Here is a 23,264-nt window from a genome sequence, read left to right on the forward strand (position 1 = left end):
CTTAATTCACAGGTGTTCCCTGTTCTGGGAAGTCCGAGAAATACCTTCCCTGACCTTGATGAGGCAGCCTCTGTCACTGGGAAATCCTGCAAACCCCAATAGCATTCCCTGGCACAGAGACATTAGGAAAACCCTCAGGGGAGTCGAGCTTAGGCATTCCGTAAGAACCCACGCGCTGCCGACCGTTGGTGGAACCTCCCCACGCTCAGGATTCCGGAACCAATGTCAGTGCGTGGGGGTGCTCGAGAGAAAACTCCACGCAGCTCTCTTCAGTCACAGGTTTTCCCTGTTCGGGGAAGTCCAAGAAATAACTTCCCTGACCTTGGGGAGGCAGCCTCTGTCCCTGGGACTTCCTGCAAACCCCCTTAGCATTCCCTGGCACAGAGACATTAGGAAAACCCTCATGGGTGACGAGCTGAGGCATTCCGTTAGAACCCACGCGCTGCCGACCGTTAGTGGAACCTCCCCACGCTCAGGATTCCGGAAACATTGTCAGTGCGTGGGGGAGCTCGAGAGACAACTCCACGCAGCTCTCTTCAGTCACAGGTTTTCCCTGTTCGGGAAAGTCCGAGAAATACCTTCCCTGACCTTGTGGAGGCAGCCTCTGTCCCTGGGAATTCCTGCAAACCCCCCTAGCATTCCCTGGCACAGAGATATTAGGAAAACCCTCAGAGGAGACGAGCTTAGGCATTCCGTTAGAACCCACGCGCTGCCGACCGTTGGTGGAACCTCCCCACGCTCAGGATTCCGGAACCATTGTCAGTGCGTGGGGGAGCTCGAGAGACAACTCCACGCAGCTCTCTTAAGTCACAGGTGTTCCCTGTACGGGGAAGTCCGAGAAATACCTTCCCTGACCTTGGGGAGGCAGCCTCTGTCCCTGGTAATTCCTGCAAAACCCCCTAGCATTCACTGGCACAAAGACATTAGGAAAACCCTCAGGGGAGACGAACTTATGCATTCCGTTAGAACCCACGCGCTGCCGACCGTTGTTGGAACCTCCCCACGCTCAGGATTCCGGAAATATTGTCAGTGCGTGGGGGACCTGAAGAGACAACTCCACGCAGCTCTCTTCAGTCACAGGTGTTCCCTGTTCGGGGAAGTCCGAGAAATACCATCCCTGACTTTGGGGAGGCAGCCTCTGTCCCTGGGACTTCCTGCAAACCCTCCTAGCATTCTCTGGCACAGAGACATTAGGAAAACCCCCAGGGGAGACGAGTTTAGGCATTCCGTAAGAACACACGCGCTGCCGACCGTTGGTGGAACCTCCCCACGCTCAGGATTCCGGAAACATTGTCAGTGCGTGGGGGAGCTCGAGAGACAACTTCACGCAGCTCTCTTCAGTCACAGGTTTTCCCTGTTCGGGGAAGTCCGAGAAATAGCTTCCCTGACCTTGTGGAGGCAGCCTCTGTCCCTGGGAATTCCTGCAACCCCCCTAGCATTCCCTGGAGCAGAGACATTAGGAAAACCCTCAGAGGAGACGAGCTTAGGCATTCCGTTAGAACCCACGCGCTGCCGACCGTTGGTGGAACCTCCCCACGCTCAGGATTCCGGAACCATTGTCAGTGCGTGGGGGAGCTCGAGAGACAACTCCACGCAGCTCTCTTCAGTCACAGGTGTTCCCTGTACGGGGAAGTCCGAGAAATAACTTCCCTGAACTTGGGGTGGCAGGCTCTGTCCCTGGGACTTCCTGCAAACGCCCCTAGCATTGCCTGGCACACAGACATTAGGAAAACCCTCAGAGGAGACAAGCTTAGGCATTCCGTTAGAACCCACGCGCTGCCGACCGTTGGTGGAACCTCCCCACGCTCAGGATTCCGGAACCATTGTAAGTGCGTGGGGGACCTCGATAGACAACTCCACGCAGCTCTCTTCAGTCACACGTGTTCCATGTTCGGGGAAGTTCGAGAAATAACTTCCCTGACCTTGGGGATGCAGCCTCTGTCACTGGGAATTCCTGCAAACCCCAATAGCATTCCCTGGCACAGAGACATTAGGAAAACCCTCAGGGGAGACGAGCTTAGGTATTCCGTTAGAACCCACGCGCTGCCGACCGTTGGTGGAACCTCCCCACGCTGAGGATTCCGGAAACATTGTCAGTGCGTGGGGGAGCTCGAGAGACAAATCCACGCAGCTCTCTTCAGTCACAGGTGTTCCCTGTAAGGGGAAGCCCGAGAAATAACTTCCCTGACCTTGGGGAGGCAGCCTTTGACCCTGGGATTTCCTGCAAACCACCCTAGAATTCCCTAGCACAGAGAAATTACGAAAAACCTCAGGGGAGACGAGCTTAGGCATTCCGTTAGAACCCACGCGCTGCCGACCGTTGGAGGAACCTCCCCACGCTCAGGATTCTGGAACCATTGTCAGTGCGTGGGGGAGATCGAAAGACAAATCCACGCAGCTATCTTCAGTCACAGGTGTTCCCTGTACGGGGAAGTCTGAGAAAAAACTTCCCTGACCTTGGTTAAGTAGCCTCTGTCCCTGGGAATTCCTGCAAACCCCCCTAGCATTCCCTGGCACAGAGACATTAGGAAAACCCTCAGGGGCGACGAGCTTAGGCATTCCGTTAGAACCCACGCGCTGCCGACCGTTGGTGGAACCTCCACACGCTCAGGATTCCGGAACCATTGTCAGTGCGTGGGGGAGCTCGAGAGACAACTCCACGAAGCTCTCTTAAGTCACAGGTGTTCCCTGTTCGGGGAAGTCCGAGAAATACCTTCCCTGACCTTGGGGAGGCAGCCTCTGTCACTGGGACTTCCTGCAAACACCCCTAGCATTAACTGGCACAGAGAAATTAGGAAAACCCTCAGGGGAGACGAGCTTACGCATTCCGTTAGAACCCACGCGCTGCCGACCGTTGGTGGAACCTCCCCACGCTCAGGATTCCGGAACCATTGTAAGTGCGAGGGGGAGATCGAGAGACAACTCCACGCAGCTCTCTTCAGTCACAGGTGTTCCCTGTTCGGGGAAGTCCGAGAAATACCTTCCCTGAACTTGGGAAGGCAGCCTCTGTCACTGGGACTTCCTGCAAACCCCCCTAGCATTCCCTGGCACAGAGACATTAGGAAAACCCTCAGGGGAGACGAGCTTATGCATTCCGTTAGAACCCACGCGCTGCCGACCGTTGGTGGAACCTCCCCACGCTCATGATTCCGGAAGTATTGTCAGTGCGTGGGGGAGCTCGAGAGACAACTCCACGCAGCTCTCTTCAGTCACAGGTGTTCCCTGTTCGGGGAAGTCAGAGAAATACCATCCCTGACCTTGGGGAGGCAGCCTCTGTCCCTGGGAATTCCTGCGAAACCCCCTAGCATTCTGTGGCACAGAGACATTAGGAAAACCCTCAGGGGAAACGAGTTTAGGCATTCCGTTAGAACCCACGCGCTGCCGACCGTTGGTGGAACCTCCCCACGCTCAGGATTCCGGAACCATTGTCAGTGCGTGGGGGAGCTCGAGAGACAACTCCACACAGCTCTCTTCAGTCACAGGTATTCCCTGTTCGGGGAAGTCCGAGAAATACCTTCCCTGACCTTGGGGAGGCAGCCTCTGTCCCTGGGAGTTCCTGCAAACCCCCCTAGCATTCTCTGGCACAGAGACATTAGGAAAACCCTCAGGGGAGACGAGTTTAGGCATTCCGTTAGAACCCACGCGCTGCCGACCGTTGGTGGAACCTCCCCACGCTCAGGATTCCGGAACCATTGTCAGTGCGTGGGGGAGCTCGAGAGACAACTCCACGCAGCTCTCTTCAGTCACAGGTGTTCCCTGTTCGGGGAAGTCCGAGAAAAACCTTCCCTGACCTTGGGAAGGCAGCCTCTGTCCCTGGGAGTTCCTGCAAACCCCCCCTTGCATTCTCTGGCACAGAGACATTAGGAAAAACCTCAGGGGAGACGAGTTTAGGCATTCCGTTAGAACCCACGCGCTGCCGACCGTTGGTGGTACCTCCCCACGCTCAGGATTCCGGAACCATTGTCAGTGCGTGGGGGAGCTCGAGAGACAACTCCACGCAGCTCTCTTCAGTCACAGGTGTTCCCTGTTCGGGGAAGTCCGAGAAATACCTTCCCTGACCTTGGGGAGGCAGCCTCTGTCCCTGGGACTTCCTGCAAACACCCCTAGCATTCCCTGGCACAGAGACATTAGGAAAACCCTCAGGGGAGACGAGCTTACGCATTCCGTTAGAACCCACGCGCTGCCGACCGTTGGTGGAACCTCCCCACGCTCAGGATTCCGGAACCAATGTAAGTGTGTGGGGGATCTCGAGAGACAACTCCACGCAGCTCTCTTCAGTCACAGGTGTTCCCTGTTCGGGGAAGTCCGAGAAATACCTTCCCTGACCTTGGGAAGGCAGCCTCTGTCACTGGGACTTCCTGCAAACCCCCCTAGCATTCCCTGGCACAGAGACATTAGGAAAACCATCAGGGGAGACGAGCTTATGCATTCCGTTAGAACCGACGCGCTGCCGACCGTTGGTGGAACCTCCCCACGCTCATGATTCCGGAAGTATTGTCAGTGCGTGGGGGAGCTCGAGAGACAGCTCCACGCAGCTCTCTTCAGTCACAGGTGTTCCCTGTTCGGGGAAGTCCGAGAAATACCATCCCTGACCTTGGGGAGGCAGCCTCAGTCCCTGGGAATTCCTGCGAAACCCCCTAGCATTCTCTGGCACAGAGACATTAGGAAAACCCTCAGGGGAGTCGAGCTTAGGCATTCCGTAAGAACCCACGCGCTGCCGACCGTTGGTGGAACCTCCCCACGCTCAGGATTCCGGAACCAATGTCAGTGCGTGGGGGTGCTCGAGAGAAAACTCCACGCAGCTCTCTTCAGTCACAGGTTTTCCCTGTTCGGGGAAGTCCAAGAAATAACTTCCCTGACCTTGGGTAGGCAGCCTCTGTCCCTGGGACTTCCTGCAAACCCCCTTAGCATTCCCTGGCACAGAGACATTAGGAAAACCCTCATGGGTGACGAGCTGAGGCATTCCGTTAGAACCCACGCGCTGCCGACCGTTAGTGGAACCTCCCCACGCTCAGGATTCCGGAACCATTGTCAGTGCGTGGGGGAGCTCGAGAGACAACTCCACGCAGCTCTCTTCAGTCACAGGTTTTCCCTGTTCGGGAAAGTCCGAGAAATACCTTCCCTGACCTTGTGGAGGCAGCCTCTGTCCCTGGGAATTCCTGCAAACCCCCCTAGCATTCCCTGGCACAGAGATATTAGGAAAACCCTCAGAGGAGACGAGCTTAGGCATTCCGTTAGAACCCACGCGCTGCCGACCGTTGGTGGAACCTCCCCACGCTCAGGATTCCGGAACCATTGTCAGTGCGTGGGGGAGCTCGAGAGACAACTCCACGCAGCTCTCTTAAGTCACAGGTGTTCCCTGTACGGGGAAGTCCGAGAAATACCTTCCCTGACCTTGGGGAGGCAGCCTCTGTCCCTGGTAATTCCTGCAAAACCCCCTAGCATTCACTGGCACAAAGACATTAGGAAAACCCTCAGGGGAGACGAACTTATGCATTCCGTTAGAACCCACGCGCTGTCGACCGTTGTTGGAACCTCCCCACGCTCAGGATTCCGGAAATATTGTCAGTGCGTGGGGGACCTGAAGAGACAACTCCACGCAGCTCTCTTCAGTCACAGGTGTTCCCTGTTCGGGGAAGTCCGAGAAATACCATCCCTGACTTTGGGGAGGCAGCCTCTGTCCCTGGGACTTCCTGCAAACCCTCCTAGCATTCTCTGGCACAGAGACATTAGGAAAACCCCCAGGGGAGACGAGTTTAGGCATTCCGTAAGAACACACGCGCTGCCGACCGTTGGTGGAACCTCCCCACGCTCAGGATTCCGGAAACATTGTCAGTGCGTGGGGGAGCTCGAGAGACAACTTCACGCAGCTCTCTTCAGTCACAGGTTTTCCCTTTTCGGGGAAGTCCGAGAAATAGCTTCCCTGACCTTGTGGAGGCAGCCTCTGTCCCTGGGAATTCCTGCAACCCCCTAGCATTCCCTGGAGCAGAGACATTAGGAAAACCCTCAGAGGAGACGAGCTTAGGCATTCCGTTAGAACCCACGCGCTGCCGACCGTTGGTGGAACCTCCCCACGCTCAGGATTCCGGAACCATTGTCAGTGCGTGGGGGAGCTCGAGAGACAACTTCACGCAGCTCTCTTCAGTCACAGGTGTTCCCTGTACGGGGAAGTCCGAGAAATAACTTCCCTGAACTTGGGGTGGCAGGCTCTGTCCCTGGGACTTCCTGCAAACGCCCCTAGCATTGCCTGGCACACAGACATTAGGAAAACCCTCAGAGGAGACAAGCTTAGGCATTCCGTTAGAACCCACGCGCTGCCGACGTTGGTGGAACCTCCCCACGCTCAGGATTCCGGAACCATTGTAAGTGCGTGGGGGACCTCGATAGACAACTCCACGCAGCTCTCTTCAGTCACACGTGTTCCATGTTCGGGGAAGTTCGAGAAATAACTTCCCTGACCTTGGGGATGCAGCCTCTGTCACTGGGAATTCCTGCAAACCCCAATAGCATTCCCTGGCACAGAGACATTAGGAAAACCCTCAGGGGAGACGAGCTTACGTATTCCGTTAGAACCCACGCGCTGCCGACCGTTGGTGGAACCTCCCCACGCTGAGGATTCCGGAAACATTGTCAGTGCGTGGGGGAGCTCGAGAGACAAATCCACGCAGCTCTCTTCAGTCACAGGTGTTCCCTGTAATGGGAAGCCCGAGAAATACCTTCCCTGACCTTGGGGAGGCAGCCTTTGACCCTGGGATTTCCTGCAAACCACCCTAGAATTCCCTAGCACAGAGAAATTACGAAAAACCTCAGGGGAGACGAGCTTAGGCATTCCGTTAGAACCCACGCGCTGCCGACCGTTGGAGGAACCTCCCCACGCTCAGGATTCTGGAACCATTGTCAGTGCGTGGGGGAGATCGAAAGACAAATCCACGCAGCTATCTTCAGTCACAGGTGTTCCCTGTACGGGGAAGTCTGAGAAAAAACTTCCCTGACCTTGGTTAAGTAGCCTCTGTCCCTGGGAATTCCTGCAAACCCCCCTAGCATTCCCTGGCACAGAGACATTAGGAAAACCCTCAGGGGCGACGAGCTTAGGCATTCCGTTAGAACCCACGCGCTGCCGACCGTTGGTGGAACCTCCACACGCTCAGGATTCCGGAACCATTGTCAGTGCGTGGGGGAGCTCGAGAGACAACTCCACGAAGCTCTCTTAACTCACAGGTGTTCCCTGTTCGGGGAAGTCCGAGAAATACCTTCCCTGACCTTGGGGAGGCAGCCTCTGTCACTGGGACTTCCTGCAAACACCCCTAGCATTAACAGGCACAGAGAAATTAGGAAAACCCTCAGGGGAGACGAGCTTACGCATTCCGTTAGAACCCACGCGCTGCCGACCGTTGGTGGAACCTCCCCACGCTCAGGATTCCGGAACCATTGTAAGTGCGAGGGGGAGATCGAGAGACAACTCCACGCAGCTCTCTTCAGTCACAGGTGTTCCCTGTTCGGGGAAGTCCGAGAAATACCTTCCCTGACCTTGGGAAGGCAGCCTCTGTCACTGGGACTTCCTGCAAACCCCCCTAGCATTCCCTGGCACAGAGACATTAGGAAAACCCTCAGGGGAGACGAGCTTATGCATTCCGTTAGAACCCACGCGCTGCCGACCGTTGGTGGAACCTCCCCACGCTCATGATTCCAGAAGTATTGTCAGTGCGTGGGGGAGCTCGAGAGACAACTCCACGCAGCTCTCTTCAGTCACAGGTGTTCCCTGTTCGGGGAAGTCAGAGAAATACCATCCCTGACCTTGGGGAGGCAGCCTCTGTCCCTGGGAATTCCTGCGAAACCCCCTAGCATTCTGTGGCACAGAGACATTAGGAAAACCCTCAGGGGAAACGAGTTTAGGCATTCCGTTAGAACCCACGCGCTGCCGACCGTTGGTGGAACCTCCCCACGCTCAGGATTCCGGAACCATTGTCAGTGCGTGGGGGAGCTCGAGAGACAACTCCACACAGCTCTCTTCAGTCACAGGTATTCCCTGTTCGGGGAAGTCCGAGAAATACCTTCCCTGACCTTGGGGAGGCAGCCTCTGTCCCTGGGAGTTCCTGCAAACCCCCCTAGCATTCTCTGGCACAGAGACATTAGGAAAACCCTCAGGGGAGACGAGTTTAGGCATTCCGTTAGAACCCACGCGCTGCCGACCGTTGGTGGAACCTCCCCACGCTCAGGATTCCGGAACCATTGTCAGTGCGTGGGGGAGCTCGAGAGACAACTCCACGCAGCTCTCTTCAGTCACAGGTGTTCCCTGTTCGGGGAAGTCCGAGAAAAACCTTCCCTGACCTTGGGAAGGCAGCCTCTGTCCCTGGGAGTTCCTGCAAACCCCCCCTTGCATTCTCTGGCACAGAGACATTAGGAAAAACCTCAGGGGAGACGAGTTTAGGCATTCCGTTAGAACCCACGCGCTGCCGACCGTTGGTGGTACCTCCCCACGCTCAGGATTCCGAAACCATTGTCAGTGCGTGGGGGAGCTCGAGAGACAACTCCACGCAGCTCTCTTCAGTCACAGGTGTTCCCTGTTCGGGGAAGTCCGAGAAATACCTTCCCTGACCTTGGGGAGGCAGCCTCTGTCCCTGGGACTTCCTGCAAACACCCCTAGCATTCCCTGGCACAGAGACATTAGGAAAACCCTCAGGGGAGACGAGCTTACGCATTCCGTTAGAACCCACGCGCTGCCGACCGTTGGTGGAACCTCCCCACGCTCAGGATTCCGGAACCAATGTAAGTGTGTGGGGGATCTCGAGAGACAACTCCACGCAGCTCTCTTCAGTCACAGGTGTTCCCTGTTCGGGGAAGTCCGAGAAATAACTTCCCTGACCTTGGGAAGGCAGCCTCTGTCACTGGGACTTCCTGCAAACCCCCCTAGCATTCCCTGGCACAGAGACATTAGGAAAACCATCAGGGGAGACGAGCTTATGCATTCCGTTAGAACCGACGCGCTGCCGACCGTTGGTGGAACCTCCCCACGCTCATGATTCCGGAAGTATTGTCAGTGCGTGGGGGAGCTCGAGAGACAACTCCACGCAGCTCTCTTCAGTCACAGGTGTTCCCTGTTCGGGGAAGTCCGAGAAATACCATCCCTGACCTTGGGGAGGCAGCCTCAGTCCCTGGGAATTCCTGCGAAACCCCCTAGCATTCTCTGGCACAGAGACATTAGGAAAACCCTCAGGGGAAACGAGTTTAGGCATTCCGTTAGAACCCACGCGCTGCCGACCGTTGGTGGAACCTCCCCACGCTCAGGATTCCGGAACCATTGTCAGTGCGTGGGGGAGCTCGAGAGACAACTCCACACAGCTCTCTTCAGTCACAGGTATTCCCTGTTCGGGGAAGTCCGAGAAATACCTTCCCTGACCTTGGGGAGGCAGCCTCTGCCCCTGGGAGTTCCTGCAAACCCCCCTAGCATTCTCTGGCACAGAGACATTAGGAAAACCCTCAGGGGAGACGAGTTTATGCATTCCGTTAGAACCCACGCGCTGCCGACCGTTGGTGGAACCTCCCCACGCTCAGGATTCCGGAACCATTGTCAGTGCGTGGGGGAGCTCGAGAGACAACTCCACGCAGCTCTCTTCAGTCACAGGTGTTCCCTGTTCGGGGAAGTCCGAGAAATACCTTCCCTGACCTTGGGGAGGCAGCCTCTGTCACTGGGACTTCCTGCAAACTTCCCAAGAATTCCGTGGCACAGAGACATTAGGAAAACCCTCAGGGGAGACGAGCTTACGCATTCCGTTAGAACCCACGCGCTGCCGACCGTTGGTGGAACCTCCTCACGCTCAGGATTCCGGAACCATTGTAAGTGCGTGGGGGAGCTCGAGAGACAACTCCACGCAGCTCTCTTCAGTCACAGGTGTTCCCTGTTTGGGGAAGTCCGAGAAATACCTTCCCTGACCTTGGGGAGGCAGCCTCTGTCACTGGGACTTCCTGCAAACCCCCCTAGCATTCACTGGCACAGAGATATTAGGAAAACCCTCAGGGGAGACGAGCTTATGCATTCCGTTAGAACCCACGCGCTGCCGACCGTTGGTGGAACCTCCCCACGCTCATGATTCCGGAAGTATTGTCAGTGCGTGGGGGAGCTCGGGAGACAACTCCACGCAGCTCTCTTCAGTCACAGGTGTTCCCTGTTCGGGGAAGTCCGAGAAATACCATCCCTGACCTTGGGGAGGCAGCCTCTGTCCCTGGGACTTCCTGCGAAACCCCCTAGCATTCTCTGGCACAGAGACATTAGGAAAACTCTCAGGGGAAACGAGTTTAGGCATTCCGTTAAAACCCACGCGCTGCCGACCGTTGGTGGAACCTCCCCACGCTCAGGATTCCGGAAACATTGTCAGTGCGCGGGGGAGCTCGAGAGACAACTCCACGCAGCTCTCTTCAGTCACAGGTGTTCCCTGTTCGGGGAAGTCCGAGAAAAATCTTCCCTGACCTTGGCGAGGCATCCTCTGTCACTGGGACTTCCTGCAAACACCCCTAGCATTCCCTGGCACAGAGACATTAGGAAAACCCTCAGGGGAGTCGAGCTTAGGCATTCCGTTAGAACCCACGCGCTGCCGACCGTTGGTGGAACCTCCCCACGCTCAGGATTCCGGAACCAATGTCAGTGCGTGGGGGTGCTCGAGAGAAAACTCCACGCAGCTCTCTTCAGTCACAGGTTTTCCCTGTTCGGGGAAGTCCAAGAAATAACTTCCCTGACCTTCGGGAGGCAGCCTCTGTCCCTGGGACTTCCTGCAAACCCCCCTAGCATTCCCTGGCACAGAGACATTAGGAAAACCCTCATGGGTGACGAGCTTAGGCATTCCGTTAGAACCCACGCGCTGCCGACCGTTGGTGGAACCTCCCCACGCTCAGGATTCCGGAACCATTGTCACTGCGTGGGGGAGCTCGGGAGACAACTCCACGCAGCTCTTTTCAGTCACACGTGTTCCATGTTCGGGGAAGTTCGAGAAATACCTTCCCTGACCTTGGGGATGCAGCCTCTGACACTGGGATTTCCTGCAAAACCCCCTAGCATTCTCTGTCACAGAGAATTTAGGAAAATCCTCAGGGGAGACGAGCTTAGGCATTCCGTTAGAACCCACGCGCTGCGGACCTTTGGTGGAACCTCCCCATGCTCAGGATTCCGGAAACATTGTCAGTGCGTGGGGGAGTTCGAGAGACAACTCCACGCAGCTCTCTTCAGTCACAGGTGTTCCCTGTTCGGGGAAGTCCGAGAAATATTTTCCCTGACCTTGGGGAGGCAGCCTCTGTCACTGGGATTTCCTGCAAAACCCCCTAGCCTTCCCTGGCACAGAGACATTAGGAAAACCCTCAGGGGAGACGAGCTTAGCCATTCCGTTAGAACCCACGCGCTGCCGACCGTTGGTGGAACTTCCGCACGCTCAGGATACCGGAACCATTGTCAGTGAGTGGGGGAGCTCGAGAGACAACTCCACGCAGCTCTCTTCAGTCACAGGTGTTCCCTGTTCGGGGATGCCCGAGAAATACATTCCCTGACCTTGGGGAGGCAGCCTCTGTCCCTGGGAATTCCTGCAAACTGCCCTAGCATTCCCTGGCACAGAGACATTAGGATAATCCTCAGGGAAGACGAGCTTTGGAATTCGGTTAGAGCCCACGCGCTGCCGACCGTTGGTGGAACCTCCCCACGCTCAGGATTCCGGAACCATTGTCAGTGCGTGGGGGACCTCGATAGACAACTCCAGACAGCTCTCTTCAGTCACACGTGTTCCATGTTCGGGGAAGTTCGATAAATACCTTCCCTGACCTTGGGGATGCAGCCTCTGTCACTGGGATTTCCTGCAAACCCCCCTAGCATTCCCTGGCACAGAGACATTAGGAAAACCCTCAGGGGAGACGAGCTTAGGCATTCCGTTAGAACCCACGCGCTGCCGACCGTTGGTGGAACCTCCCCACGATCACGATTCCGGAACCATTGTCTGTGCCTGGGGGAGCTCGAGAGACAACTCCACGCAGCTCTCTTCAGTCACAGGTGTTAACTGTACGGGGAAGTCCGAGAAAAACCTTCCCTGACCTTGGGGTTGCAGCCTCTGTCCCTGGGACTTCCTGCAAACCCCCCTAGCATTCCCTGGCACAGAGATATTGGGAAAAAACTCAGGGGAGACGAGCTTAGGCATTCCGTTAGAACCCACGCGCTGCCGACCGTTGGTGGAACCTCCCCACGCTCAGGATTCCGGAAACATTGTCAGTGCGTGGGGGAGCTCGAGAGACAACTCCACGCAGCTCTCTTCAGTCACATGTGTTCCCTGTACGGGGAAGTCCGAGAAATAGCTTCCCTGACCTTGGGGAGGCAGCCTCTGTCCCTGGGAATTCCTGCAAATGCCCTAGCATTCCCTGGCACAGAGACATTAGGAAAACACTCAGGGGAGACGAGCTTAGACATTCCGTTAGAACCCACGCGCTGCCGACCGTTGGCGGAACCTCCCCACGCTCAGGATTCCGGAACCATTGTCAGTGCTTGGGGGACCACGATAGACAACTCCACGCAGCTCTCTTTAGTCACAGGTGTTCCCTGTTCGGGGAAGCCCGAGAAATACCTTCCCTGACCTTGGGGAGGCAGCCTCTGTCACTGGGACTTCCTGCAAACTCCCCTAGCATTCTCTGGCACTGAGAATTTAGGAAAACCCTCAGGGGAGACGAGGTTTGTCTTTCCGTTAGAACCCACGCGCTGCCGACCGTTGGTGGAACCTCCCCACGCTCAGGATTCCGGAAATATTGTCAGTGCGTGGGGGAGATCGAGAGACAACTCCACGCAGCTCTCTTCAGTCACACGTGTTCCCTGTTCGGGGAAGCCCGAGAAATACCTTCCTTGACCTTGGGGAGGCAGCCTCTGTCCCTGGGAATTCCTGCAAACCCCCCTAGCATTCCCTGGCACAGAGACATTAGGAAAACACTCAGGGAAGACGAGCTAAGGCATACCGTTAGAACCCACGCGCTGCCGACCGTTGGTGGAACCTCCCCAAGCTCAGGATTCCGGAAACATTGTCAGTGCGTGGGGGAGCTCGAGAGACAACTCCACGCAGCTCTCTTCAGTCACAGGTGTTCCCTGTTCGGGGAAGCCCGAGAAATACCTTCCCTGACCTTGGGGAGGCAGCCTCTGTCACTGGGACTTCCTGCAAACTCCCCTAGCATTCTCTGGCACTGAGAATTTAGGAAAACCCTCAGGGGAGACGAGGTTTGTCATTGCGTTAGAACCCACGCGCTGCCGACCGTTGGTGGAACCTCCCCACGCTCAGGATTCCGGAACCATTGTCAGTGAGTGGGGGAGCTCGAGAGACAACTCCACGCAGCTCTCTTCAGTCACAGGTGTTCCCTGTTCGGGGAAGTCCGAGAAATACCTTCCCTGACCTTGGGAAGGCAGCCTCTGTCACTGGGACTTCCTGCAAACCCCCCTAGCATTCACTGGCACAGAGATATTAGGAAAACCCTCAGGGGAGACGAGCTTATGCATTCCGTTAGAACCCACGTGCTGCCGACCGTTGGTGGAACCTCCCCACGCTCATGATTCCGGAAGTATTGTCAGTGCGTGGGGGAGCTCGAGAGACAACTCCACGCAGCTCTCTTCAGTCACAGGTGTTCCCTGTTCGGGGAAGTCCGAGAAATACCATCCCTGACCTTGGGGAGGCAGCCTCTGTCCCTGGGACTTCCTGCGAAACCCCCTAGCATTCTCTGGCACAGAGACATTAGGAAAACCCTCAGGGGAAACGAGTTTAGGCATTCCGTTAGAACCCACGCGCTGCCGACCGTTGGTGGAACCTCCCCACGCTCAGGATTCCGGAAACATTGTCAGTGCGCGGGGGAGCTCGAGAGACAACTCCACGCAGCTCTCTTCAGTCACAGGTGTTCCCTGTTCGGGGAAGTCCGAGAAAAATCTTCCCTGACCTTGGGGAGGCATCCTCTGTCACTGGGACTTCCTGCAAACCCCCCTAGCATTCCCTGGCACAGAGACATTAGGAAAACCCTCATGGGTGACGAGCTTAGGCATTCCGTTAGAACCCACGCGCTGCCGACCGTTGGTGGAACCTCCCCACGCTCAGGATTCCGGAACCATTGTCAGTGCGTGGGGGAGCTCGGGAGACAACTCCACGCAGCTGTTTTCAGTCACACGTGTTCCATGTTCGGGGAAGTTCGAGAAATACCTTCCCTGACCTTGGGGATGCAGCCTCTGACACTGGGATTTCCTGCAAACCCCCCTAGCATTCCCTGGCACAGAGACATTAGGAAAACCCTCAGGGGAGACGAGCTTAGGCATTCCGTTAGAACCCACGCGCTGCCGACACTTGGTGGAACCTCCCCACGCACAGGATTCCGGAACCATTGTCAGTGCGTGGGGGAGCTCGCGAGACAACTCCACGAAGCTCTCTTCAGTCACAGGTGTTCCCTGTACGGGGAAGTCCGAGAAATAGCTTCCCTGACCTTGGGGAGGCAGCCTCTGTCCCTGGGAATTCCTGCAAACTGCCCTAGCATTCCCTGCCCCAGAGACATTAGGAAAACCCTCAGGGGAGACGAGCTTAGACATTCCGTTATAACCCAGGCGCTGCCGACCGTTGGTGGAACCTCCCCACGTTCAGGATTCCGGAACCATTGTCAGTGCGTGGGGGAGCTCGAGAGACAACTCCACGCAGCTCTCTTCAGTCACATTTGTTAACTGTACGGGGAAGTCCGAGAAAAATCTTCCCTGACTTTGGGGTTGCAGCCTCTATTCCTGGGAATTCTTGCAAACCCCCCTAGCATTCCCTGGCACAGAGACATTAGGAAAACCCTCAGGGGAGACGAGCTTAGGCATTCCGTTAGAACCCACGCGCTGCCGTCCGTTGGTGGAACCTCCCCATGCTCAGGATTCCGGAACAATTGTCAGTGCTTGGGGGACCTCGATAGACAACTCCACGCAGATCTCTTCAGTCACACGTGTTCCATGTTCGGGGAAGTTCGAGAAATACCTTCCCTGACCTTGGGGATGCACCCTCTGTCACTGGGACTTCCTGCAAACCCCCCAAACATTCCCTGGCACAGAGACATTAGGAAAACCCTCAGAGGAGACGAGCTTAGGCATTCCGTTAGAACCCACGCGCTACCGACCATCGGTGGAACCTCCCCACGCTCAGGATTCCGAAACCATTGTCAGTGCCTGGGGGAGCTCGAGAGACAACTCCACGCAGCTCTCTTCAGTCACAGGTGTTCCCTGTTCGGGGAAGTCCGAGAAATACCATCCCTGAACTTGGGGAGGCAGCCTCTGTCCCTGGGACTTCCTGCAAAACCCCCTAGCATTCTCTGTCACAGAGAATTTAGGAAAATCCTCAGGGGAGACGAGCTTAGGCATTCCGTTAGAACCCACGCGCTGCCGACCTTTGGTGGAACCTCCCCATGCTCAGGATTCCGGAAACATTGTCAGTGCGTGGGGGAGTTCGAGAGACAACTCCACGCAGCTCTCTTCAGTCACAGGTGTTCCCTGTTCGGGGAAATCCGAGAAATATCTTCCCTGACCTTGGGGAGGCAGCCTCTGTCACTGGGATTTCCTGCAAAACCCCCTAGCCTTCCCTGGCACAGAGACATTAGGAAAACCCTCAGGGGAGACGAGCTTAGCCATTCCGTTAGAACCCACGCGCTGCCGACCGTTGGTGGAACTTCCGCACGCTCAGGATACCGGAACCATTGTCAGTGAGTGGGGGAGCTCGAGAGACAACTCCACGCAGCTCTCTTCAGTCACAGGTGTTCCCTGTTCGGGGATGCCTGAGAAATACATTCCCTGACCTTGGGGAGGCAGCCTCTGTCCCTGGGAATTCCTGCAAACTGCCCTAGCATTCCCTGGCACAGAGACATTAGGATAATCCTCAGGGAAGATGAGCTTTGGAATTCGGTTAGAACCCACGCGCTGCCGACCGTTGGTGGAACCTCCCCACGCTCAGGATTCCGGAACCATTGTCAGTGCGTGGGGGACCTCGATAGACAACTCCAGGCAGCTGTCTTCAGTCACACGTGTTCCATGTTCGGGGAAGTTCGATAAATACTTTCCCTGACCTTGGGGATGCAGCCTCTGTCACTGGGACTTCCTGCAAACCCCCCTAGAATTCCCTGGCACAGAGACATTAGGAAAACACTCAGGGGAGACGAGCTTAGGCATTCCGTTATAACCCACGCACTGCCGACCGTTGGTGGAACCTCCCCACGATCACGATTCCGGAACCATTGTCTGTGCGTGGGGGAGCTCGAGAGACAACTCCACGCAGCTCTCTTCACTCACAGTTGTTCCCTGTTCGGGGAAGTCCGAGAAATACCATCCCTGAACTTGGGCAGGCAGCCTCTGCCCCTGGGACTTCCTGCAAACCCCCCTAGCATTCTCTGGCACAGGGAATTTAGGAAAACCCTCAGGGGAGACGAGGTTTGTCATTCCGTTAGAATCCACGCGCTACCGACAGTTGGTGGAACCTCCCCACGCTCATGATTCCGGAAATATTGTCAGTGCGTGGGGGAGCTCGAGAGACAACTCCACGCAGCTCTCTTCAGTCACACGTGTTCCCTGTTCGGGGAAGCCCGAGAAATATCTTCCTTGACCTTGGGGAGGCAGCCTCTGTCCCTGGGAATTCCTGCAAACTGCCCTAGCATTCCCTGGCACAGAGAAGTTAGGAAAACCCTCAGGGGAGATGAGATTTGGCATTCCGTTAGTACCCACGAGCTCCCGACCGTTGGTGGAACCTCCCCACGCTCAGGATTCCGGAACCAATGTCAGTGCGTGGGGGAGCTCGAGAGACAACTCCACGCAGCTCTCTTCAGTCACACGTGTTCCATGTTCGGGGAAGTTCGAGAAATACCTTCCCTGACCTTGGGGATGCAGCCTCTGTCCCTGGGATTTCCTGCAAACCCCCCTAGCATTCCCTGGCACAGAGACATTAGGAAAACCCTCAGGGGAGACGAGCTTAGGCATTCCGTTAGAACCCACGCGCTGCCGACACTTGGAGGAACCTCCCCACGCTCAGGATTCCGGAACCATTGTCAGTGCGTGGGGGAGCTCGCGAGACAACTCCACGAAGCTCTCTTCAGTCACAGGTGTTCCCTGTACGGGGAAGTCCGAGAAATAGCTTCCCTGACCTTGGGGAGGCAGCCTCTGTCCCTGGGAATTCCTGCAAACTGCCCTAGCATTCCCTGCCCCAGAGACATTAGGAAAACCCTCAGGGGAGACGAGCTTAGACATTCCGTTATAACCCACGCGCTGCCGACCGTTGGTGGAACCTCCCCACGTTCAGGATTCCGGAACCATTGTCAGTGCGTGGGGGAGCTCGACAGACAACTCCACGCAGCTCTCTTCAGTCACATTTGTTAACTGTACGGGGAAGTCCGAGAAAAATCTTCCCTGACCTTGGGGTTGCAGCCTCTATCCCTGGGAATTCTTGCAAACCCTCCTAGCATTCCCTGGCACAGAGACATTAGGAAAACCCTCAGGGGAAACGAGCTTAGGCATTCCGTTAGAACCCACGCGCTGCCGTCCGTTGGTGGAACCTCCGCATGCTCAGGATTCCGGAACAATTGTCAGTGCTTGGGGGACCTCGATAGACAACTCCACGCAGATCTCTTCAGTCACACGTTTTCCATGTTCGGGGAAGTTCGAGAAATACCTTCCCTGACCTTGGGGATGCAGCCTCTGTCACTGGGACTTCCTGCAAACCCCCCTAACATTCCCTGGCACAGAGATTTAGAAAACACTCAGGGGAAACGAGTTTAGGCATTCCGTTAGAACCCATGCACTGCCGACCTTTGGTGGAACCTCCCCACGCTCAGGATTCCCGAATCATTGTCAGTGCGTGGGGGAGCTCGAGAGACAACTCCACGCAGCTCTCTTCAGTCACAGGTGTTCCCTGTTTGGGGATGCCCGGGAAATACATTCCCTGACCTTGGGGAGGCAGCCTCTGTCCCTGGGAATTCCTGCAAACTGCCCTAGCATTCCCTGGCACAGAGACATTAGGATAATCCTCAGGGAAGACGAGCTTTGGCATTCGGTTAGAACCCACGCGCTGCCGACCGTTGGTGGAACCTCCCCGCGCTCAGGATTCCGGAACCATTGTCAGTGCGTGGGGGACCACGTTAGACAACTCCAGGCAGCTCTCTTCAGTCACACGTGTTCCATGTTCGGGGAAGTTCGATAAATACCTTCCCTGACCTTGGGGATGCAGCCTCTGTCACTGGGACTTCCTGCAAACCCCCCTAGCATTAACTGGCACAGAGACATTAGGAAAACCCTCAGGGGAGACGAGCTTAGGCATTCCATTAGAACCCACGCGCTGCCGACCGTTGGTGGAACCTCCCCACGATCACGAATCCGGAACCATTGTCCGTGCCTGGGGGAGCTCGAGAGACAACTCCACGCAGCTCTCTTCACTCACAGTTGTTCCCTGTTCGGGGAAGTCCGAGAAATACCATCCCTGAAGTTGGGCAGGCAGCCTCTGCCCCTGGGACTTCCTGCAAACCCCCCTAGCATTCTCTGGCACAGAGAATTTAGGAAAACCCTCAGGGGAGACGAGGTTTGTCATTCCGTTAGAACCCACGCGCTACCGACCGTTGGTGGAACCTCCCCACGCTCAGGATTCCGGAAATATTGTCAGTGCGTGTGGGAGCTCGAGAGACAACTCCACGCAGCTCTCTTCAGTCACACGTGTTCCCTGTTCAGGGAAGCCCGAGAAATACCTTCCTTGACCTTGGGGAGGCAGCCTCTGTCCCTGGGAATTCCTGCAAACTGCCCTAGCATTCCCTGCCCCAGAGACATTAGGAAAACCCTCAGGGGAGACGAGCTTAGACATTCCGTTATAACCCACGCGCTGCCGACCGTTGGTGGAACCTCCCCACGTTCAGGATTCCGGAACCATTGTCAGTGCGTGGGGGAGCTCGACAGACAACTCCACGCAGCTCTCTTCAGTCACATTTGTTAACTGTACGGGGAAGTCCGAGAAAAATCTTCCCTGACCTTGGGGTTGCAGCCTCTATCCCTGGGAATTCTTGCAAACCCTCCTAGCATTCCCTGGCACAGAGACATTAGGAAAACCCTCAGGGGAAACGAGCTTAGGCATTCCGTTAGAACCCACGCGCTGCCGTCCGTTGGTGGAACCTCCGCATGCTCAGGATTCCGGAACAATTGTCAGTGCTTGGGGGACCTCGATAGACAACTCCACGCAGATCTCTTCAGTCACACGTTTTCCATGTTCGGGGAAGTTCGAGAAATACCTTCCCTGACCTTGGGGATGCAGCCTCTGTCACTGGGACTTCCTGCAAACCCCCCTAACATTCCCTGGCACAGAGACATTAGGAAAACCCTCAGAGGAGATGAGCTTAGGCATTCCATTAGAACCCACGCGCTACCGACCATCGGTGGATCCTCCCCACGCTCAAGATTCCGAAACCATTGTCAGTGCCTGGGGGAGCTCGAGAGACAATTCCACGCAGCTCTCTTCAGTCACAGGTGTTCCCTGTTCGGGGAAGTCCGAGAAATACCATCCCTGAACTTGGGGAGGCAGCCTCTGTCCCTGGGACTTCCTGCAAAACCCCCTAGCATTCTCTGTCACAGAGATTTAGAAAACACTCAGGGGAAACGAGTTTAGGCATTCCGTTAGAACCCATGCACTGCCGACCTTTGGTGGAACCTCCCCACGCTCAGGATTCCCGAACCATTGTCAGTGCGTGGGGGAGCTCGAGAGACAACTCCACGCAGCTCTCTTCAGTCACAGGTGTTCCCTGTTTGGGGATGCCCGGGAAATACATTCCCTGACCTTGGGGAGGCAGCCTCTGTCCCTGGGAATTCCTGCAAACTGCCCTAGCATTCCCTGGCACAGAGACATTAGGATAATCCTCAGGGAAGACGAGCTTTGGCATTCGGTTAGAACCCACGCGCTGCCGACCGTTGGTGGAACCTCCCCGCGCTCAGTATTCCGGAACCATTGTCAGTGCGTGGGGGACCTCGTTAGACAACTCCAGGCAGCTCTCTTCAGTCACACGTGTTCCATGTTCGGGGAAGTTCGATAAATACCTTCCCTGACCTTGGGGATGCAGCCTCTGTCACTGGGACTTCCTGCAAACCCCCCTAGCATTAACTGGCACAGAGACATTAGGAAAACCCTCAGGGGAGACGAGCTTAGGCATTCCATTAGAACCCACGCGCTGCCGACCGTTGGTGGAACCTCCCCACGATCACGATTCCGGAACCATTGTCTGTGCCTGGGGGAGCTCGAGAGACAACTCCACGCAGCTCTCTTCACTCACAGTTGTTCCCTGTTCGGGGAAGTCCGAGAAATACCATCCCTGAACTTGGGCAGGCAGCCTCTGCCCCTGGGACTTCCTGCAAACCCCCCTAGCATTCTCTGGCACAGAGAATTTAGGAAAACCCTCAGGGGAGACGAGGTTTGTCATTCCGTTAGAACCCACGCGCTACCGACCGTTGGTGGAACCTCCCCACGCTCAGGATTCCGGAAATATTGTCAGTGCGTGGGGGAGCTCGAGAGACAACTCCACGCAGCTCTCTTCAGTCACACGTGTTCCCTGTTCAGGGAAGCCCGAGAAATACCTTCCTTGACCTTGGGGAGGCAGCCTCTGTCCCTGGGAATTCCTGCAAACTGCCCTAGCATTCCCTGGCACAGAGAAGTTAGGAAAACCCTCAGGGGAGATGAGCTTTGGCATTCCGTTAGTACCCACGAGCTCCCGACCGTTGGTGGAACCTCCCCACGCTCAGGATTCCGGAACCATTGTCAGTGAGTGGGGGAGCTCGAGAGACAACTCCACGCAGCTCTCTTCAGTCACAGGTGTTAACTGTACGGGGAAGTCCGAGAAAAACCTTCCCTGACCTTGGGGTTGCAGCCTCTATCCCTGGGAATTCCTGCAAACGCCCCTAGAATTCCCTGGCACAGAGACATTAGGAAAACCCTCAGGGGAGACGAGCTTAGGCATTCCGTTAGAACCCACACGCTGCCGACCGTTGGTGGAACCTCCCCACGCTCAGGATTCCGGAAACATTGTCAGTGCGTGGGGGAGCTCGAGAGACAACTCCACGCAGCTCTCTTCATTCACAGGTGTTCCTTGTTCGGGGAAGTCCGGGAAATATCTTCCCTGACCTTGGGGAGGCAGCCTCTGTCCCTGGGACTTCCTGCAAACCCCCCTAGCATTCCCTGGCACAGAGACATTAGGAAAACCCTCATGGGTGACGAGCTTAGGCATTCCGTTAGAACCCACGCGCTGCCGACCGTTGGTGGAACCTCCCCACGCTCAGGATTCCGGAACCATTGTCAGTGCGTGGGGGAGCTCGGGAGACAACTCCACGCAGCTGTTTTCAGTCACATGTGTTCCATGTTCGGGGAAGTTCGAGAAATACCTTCCCTGACCTTGGGGATGCAACCTCTGACACTGGGATTTCCTGCAAACCCCCCTAGCATTCCCTGGCACAGAGACATTAGGAAAACCCTCAGGGGAGACGAGCTTAGGCATTCCGTTAGAACCCACGCACTGCCGACACTTGGTGGAACCTCCCCACCCTCAGGATTCCGGAACCATTGTCAGTGCGTGGGGGAGCTCGTGAGACAACTCCACGAAGCTCTCTTCAGTCACAGGTGTTCCCTGTACGGGGAAGTCCGAGAAATAGCTTCCCTGAACTTGGGGAGGCAGCCTCTGTCCCTGGGAATTCCTGCAAACTGCCCTAGCATTCCCTGCCCCAGAGACATTAGGAAAACCCTCAGGGGAGACGAGCTTAGACATTCCGTTATAACCCACGCGCTGCCGACCGTTGGTGGAACCTCCCCACGTTCAGGATTCCGGAACCATTGTCAGTGCGTGGGGGAGCTCGAGAGACAACTCCACGCAGCTCTCTTCAGTCACATTTGTTAACTGTACGGGGAAGTCCGAGAAAAATCTTCCCTGACCTTGGGGTTGCAGCCTCTATTCCTGGGAATTCTTGCAAACCCCCCTAGCATTCCCTGGCACAGAGACATTAGGAAAACCCTCAGGGGAGACGAGCTTAGGCATTCCGTTAGAACCCACGCGCTGCCGTCCGTTGGTGGAAACTCCCCATGCTCAGGATTCCGGAACAATTGTCAGTGCTTGGGGGACCTCGGTAGACAACTCCACGCAGATCTCTTCAGTCACACGTGTTCCATGTTCGGGGAAGTTCGAGAAATACCTTCCCTGACCTTGGGGATGCACCCTCTGTCACTGGGACTTCCTGCAAACCCCCCTAACATTCCCTGGCACAGAGACATTAGGAAAACCCTCAGAGGAGACGAGCTTAGGCATTCCGTTAGAACCCACGCGCTACCGACCATCGGTGGAACCTCCCCACGCTCAGGATTCCGAAACCATTGTCAGTGCCTGGGGGAGCTCGAGAGACAACTCCACGCAGCTCTCTTCAGTCACAGGTGTTCCCTGTTCGGGGAAGTCCGAGAAATACCATCCCTGAACTTGGGGAGGCAGCCTCTGTCCCTGGGACTTCCTGCAAAACCCCCTAGAATTCTCTGTCACAGAGAATTTAGGAAAATCCTCAGGGGAGACGAGCTTAGGCATTCCGTTAGAACCCACGCGCTGCCGACCTTTGGTGGAACCTCCCCATGCTCAGGATTCCGGAAACATTGTCAGTGCGTGGGGGAGTTCGAGAGACAGCTCCACGCAGCTCTCTTCAGTCACAGGTGTTCCCTGTTCGGGGAAGTCCGAGAAATATCTTCCCTGACCTTGGGGAGGCAGCCTCTGTCCCTGGGATTTCCTGCAAAACCCCCTAGCCTTCCCTGGCACAGAGACATTAGGAAAACCCTCACGGGAGACGAGCTTAGCCATTCCGTTAGAACCCACGCGCTGCCGACCGTTGGTGGAACTTCCGCACGCTCAGGATACCGGAACCATTGTCAGTGAGTGGGGGAGCTCGAGAGACAACTCCACGCAGCTCTCTTCAGTCACAGGTGTTCCCTGTACGGGGAAGTCCGAGAAATAGCTTCCCTGACCTTGGGGAGGCAGCCTCTGTCCCTGGGAAGTCCTGCAAACTGCCCTAGCATTCCCTGCCCCAGAGACATTAGGAAAACCCTCAGGGGAGACGAGCTTAGACATTCCGTTATAACCCACGCGCTGCCGAGCGTTGGTGGAACCTCCCCACGTTCAGGATTCCGGAACCATTGTCAGTGCGTGGGGGAGCTCGACAGACAACTCCACGCAGCTCTCTTCAGTCACATTTGTTAACTGTACGGGGAAGTCCGAGAAAA

The sequence above is a fragment of the Vicugna pacos genome, unplaced genomic scaffold, assembly GCF_048564905.1.
Source record: "Vicugna pacos unplaced genomic scaffold, VicPac4 SAC-SAT, whole genome shotgun sequence".
NCBI classification, from domain to species: domain Eukaryota; kingdom Metazoa; phylum Chordata; class Mammalia; order Artiodactyla; family Camelidae; genus Vicugna; species Vicugna pacos.